This window comes from Nylanderia fulva, unplaced genomic scaffold, assembly GCF_048542155.1.
Source record: "Nylanderia fulva isolate GAGA-0341 unplaced genomic scaffold, ASM4854215v1 Scaffold1, whole genome shotgun sequence".
NCBI lineage: Eukaryota > Metazoa > Arthropoda > Insecta > Hymenoptera > Formicidae > Nylanderia > Nylanderia fulva.
Window position 1 is genome coordinate 1,569,890 of NW_028189192.1, and position 4,979 is coordinate 1,574,868.

The window sequence follows — 4,979 nt, forward strand, 5'->3', positions numbered from 1 at the left end:
TTCTCGACACGAAACTAAGGCAGAAACGCATTACACGTCCGCGAGGCGGCTTGTTCCAAATTTATCCCAGCGTCGAAATTTCGTTCGGAAAATAGGAAGGGAGGAAGAAGCAAGAGAGAGAGAGAAAGATAAAACGTTTCCGTAGAGATTTGCGCTCGAGGCGTCTCGATACCTTTAAGAATATCGCGCAGAGATTCAAGAGTTGAACAGCAAGTAGGTAAGTCAATTTTATTGCACTTTGGTTTCCCTCCTCGGACTTGATTTCATACGGAAGATATCCGGATATTACGAACGACCTGCAGATAAAACTTTCGGTTTTCCATTTCTCTCCATTTTTTTTTAATTTAAAAGCCATCACAGAAAAAACAGTATCCTTGAAAGAATGCAAATATGCTTTGATTCGAGTATATTTTATCCTTATAATAGCGCCAAATATAAATAATTTTGGATAAAGGATAATTTATCCTTAAAACAAAGTGCAAAATATTCTTGGTTGAAGCTGAAATTTACTTATAAATATTACAAGGACAAGTGACAAGTGAGTATCCGATATAAGCGGTACTTTCAAATATATATAATAATTTTTAGTTCAAATGTGACTAAGTTTGTTTTTACCATATGCGATTTTTAAAACAAGAATATATCTTAAGGATAAAATATACTTCACACAAATTTGTGATTACAAAGAGCATTCTATGCTTAAATCAATCAAATAACGTTCAAGAATAAAAATATACTTGAATCAAGGATTCCTTTTTTTCTGTGATTTAAAAAGCTCATTTTTGGGGCTCTCGAAGCTATACGTAGAGGTCTACTCACGCCGTTTAAACTCTGTACAATTGGTACAAGAGCGTTTTTCTCAAGCGCTTCTCTCTCGATTCGCCGAGAGATGCCGGTATGTAGTTACCGGTTATTTACGATGCGCTTACGTACTTAACGTAAATTTGTATGCAATGGGTTTTACTCCGGTAGTGAATAAGTAACGAGTAACGAGATGCGACGCGGACTATTTTCAAACTCTCGCGACCCTTCGCAAAACGGGATTACATATTGCATCGGTGCGCGCTATATATGAATTAATTTTGCGAAGAAAAGCGCATCTCGAGAAAGGAAGCGAAAATATTAACCCTTTCAAGCTTATCGTACGATATACTTTTGTTAGAACACCCTTTTCGCCGGAGAACGCAAGAGAGCTAAAATTCAAGAATTTATCGTCAATTTAATTCGGCTTTCGCGAATATCCTTTGAAATTCTCCAAAATGTATTTGCAAGTATTATGCGTATTATATAATTGCGATTTGTTATTAAATTATTTTCAGAATATTAATTTTCCGTAATTTTAAAAAGCGCATTTGTTTCATGTTGTTTATCTGCGTTGTTTATCTTATTAAATATAATTAGAGACACAGAACAGAACAAACATTAAATTTTCACGAATATATTAATAAGAAGTGCTATATTTAAATAAGATTGCTGTTTTGAAATTTTAATTGAAAGTTATATAAAATGAGAAAAATTAAATTATATTTCAGACTTCAGCATTTCTTATCTGAAATAAATAAATAAGTTTCTATAGGCAGATACGTATTGTAATTAATTATTTAATTTAAATGTATCTGCTATATTTTACATATATAATATAATATATTCTATTATATGTTTATTTTAATTATTATTATTTTCTAAAATTTAAAGTTAATTCAAATAAATAAACTTATCTTTCAAAGTATTGAAATTAACTTACTTTTGATATTATTTTCATATAATTCTACCGTCAGACTATATTATATTAATATTAAAGTAATTATAATAAAATCATCTACTATTGCTATGATTTCAAAAATTTAATTTTTTAAATAATAGCAGATAATCTTTTTGTAATTACTTTAATATTAAGTATATAGTATATAATCAGAAAATTAAAAAAATAATTGTATTTAAAAGTATTTATAAATGTATCTAAATACAATTAGTATTTAAACATGTTTCAAAACCAAAGTATTTCAATAGTACTTAAATATATGTCTTTAATATTATAATAAGTATATAATATATAATCAAAAAATTTTAAAAATAATTGTATTTAAAAGTATTTATAAATGTATTTAAATATATTTCAAAACCAAAGTATTTCAATAGTATTTAAATATATGTCTTTAATATTATAATAAGTATATAATATATAATAAAAACATTTTTTAAATAATTGTATTTAAAAGTATTCATAAATGTATTTAAATATATTTCAAAACCAAAGTATTTCAATAATATTGAAATATATGTCAAACAGTATATCTTGTATCTTGTATTGAAATATTTTGTTTCGAAGTATCTGCCCAACCCTGATGCAGATATTATCTGCCAATAAATTTCTAAAAAATTCAGGTTTCTTATTTACCTCGGCAACTGTGTTTGCAAGAATTGCGGACAAAAATACGACGAATCTCGACGAATAACACGCGAGTATCGTCCGCATAAAGGCGATCGCCTGTGGCAGTGGCGCGAGAGTGCACGTCTAGTAATTATCACGACGGGGCGTGTATTAATTGGACCGTTACGGAGGTTAACGTGAATAAACATGAGGCCATCGATCATGTAAATTCGCCCGTGGCGACGTAAACGACGGAATAGAACGGCACGTCGCGAACGCGCGAAGCCGGGGCTTTTATTTTTAGCGGCGCGGTTATATTTGCTGGGAGAGAAACGCATGTGTGGGATGTAACAACGAGATGAATCATTGAAACTCGCGGAGATAAATCGCCGAGGAATCGAAATTTTTCATCTAAATTCAAAAACAATTCTTGTCTCGCGCGCGAGATCGATATGCAGCTTCGAGAGCGAAACATTTTTCATGGACATATTTTATATTTTTCTGCAAAGGGTGCTTCTTTCAAATCAAATTGTAAAATTCGACTTGGGATGATGTATGCAAATTTTACCTTCAATTAAATTTCCTGCTTGTGATTGGAAAAATAAGGAGATCGACCAGCGATACTTTCGAAAGGCTACTGTCGTCGATTGGTTATCTCCAACCACCTGGTTTATCGGTGTCTACAAGTTTATTGGAACAGGTGATCTTCTGCTGCAATATTACCAGTCGGCAAAATGGTTTCAGTTTGTATTCGAACGCCTTGTAAATATAAATGAATAATAAATAAAATAAATACAAATTTAAAGTTAATTTAAAGTATTAAAGAATTATTATCGTTAAAGATAATAACTTTTTAAAAATATTTTTTGATGCATAAAATTATATTTAAATCATACTTAATATATAAGAAATACATTAAATATATGTATAAAAGCAAAAAGAAAAAGATGTATGAAAGAAGAAACAATGAACGAGCAAAGAATGCGACTGGTATCAAAATAAATTTTTAAAAATAACTCACGTAAAATATCTCCTTAGTTTATAAATAAACTGCACTCAAGAACTCTGCTTTGGACTGCTTTTCATTTCAAAAGTTGACTTACGTTCGGTCGAGCTCACATTCGCGGAAGCAAAATACTCCGCGCCGAGAGTCGAAACGTTCCTGAAAATTTAAGTGAATAAAGTCAATGTTTGGTTTATCAATGGGAAAATTGTGGAAACAGAAATTCTTGATATATGCCATGCGTCATCGAGAAAGATACACAGTCCGGTTGACAGGAGCTCGCATTGCAATCGCCATCGATTATCTCGACGCATGTCGAGCACGAATCATCACGCACTGATAACATCCGACAATTTCAACACGCGCCTGATAAGTCAACATTGCGTCCCGGGGTGACACTAACGCGTCAAGATCACGTTCCAAAACTACGCGTTATTGACGTCGCGACGCGAACTACTACGTTTCACGCAAGACGCGACGTCTCGAAAACCGAATGGAATTTCGAGCAGAGATCTCAGAGGGGGATTTAATTTGCCCTCCCTTGGAATCAGTACAAAAATTCAGCATTTGCTCTTCTTTTTTTAATAAACACTGGAATTCGCATATTTAATATAAAAAAGGAAACTTTAAAAAATTAAGAAATAACAAAATTTAATTATGGAAAAAATCCTGTGAACACTCATCCTACAAATTTCTGAAGAAGCGATGTTGAAGATTAACATTAAATATTTTATCTTTCTACATCAAAATTGCTCGAATAAACACTGGAATTTGCATATTTAATATAAAAAAGGAAACTTAAAAAAATTAAGAAATAACAAAATTTAATTATGAAAAAAATCCTGTGAACACTCATCCTACAAATTTCTGAAGAAGCGATGTTGAAGATTAACATTAAATATTTTATCTTTCTACATCAAAATTGCTTGAATAAACACTGGAATTTGCATATTTAATATAAAAAAGAAAATTTAAAAAAATTAAGAAATAAAATTTAATTATGCCCCATCCTGGAAAAAATCCTGTGAACACCCATCCTACAAATTCCTGAAGAAGCGGTGTTGAAGATTAACATTAAATATTTTATCTTTCTAGATCAAAATTGCTCGAATAAACACTGGAATTTGCATATTTAATATAAAAAAGAAAATTTAAAAAAATTAAGAAATAAAATTTAATTATGCCCCATCCTGGAAAAAATCCTGTGAACACCCATCCTACAAATTCCTGAAGAAGCGATGTTGAAGATTAACATTAAATATTTTATCTTTCTAGATCAAAATTGCTCGAATAAACACTGGAATTTGCATATTTAATATAAAAAAGAAAATTTAAAAAAATTAAGAAATAAAATTTAATTATGCCCCATCCTGGAAAAAATCCTGTGAACACCCATCCTACAAATTCCTGAAGAAGCGATGTTGAAGATTAACATTAAATATTTTATCTTTCTACATCAAAATTGCTCGATCATTTTTTTTTTATAAGATTTTTGGATAAATGATTGGTTGTTACAATAAACATCGAAGAGAATCGCGCATAATCATTCATAGGATGCCTAGGAGAGATGTACGGAAAATGGGTGTTTATATTACTCTTCTTGCA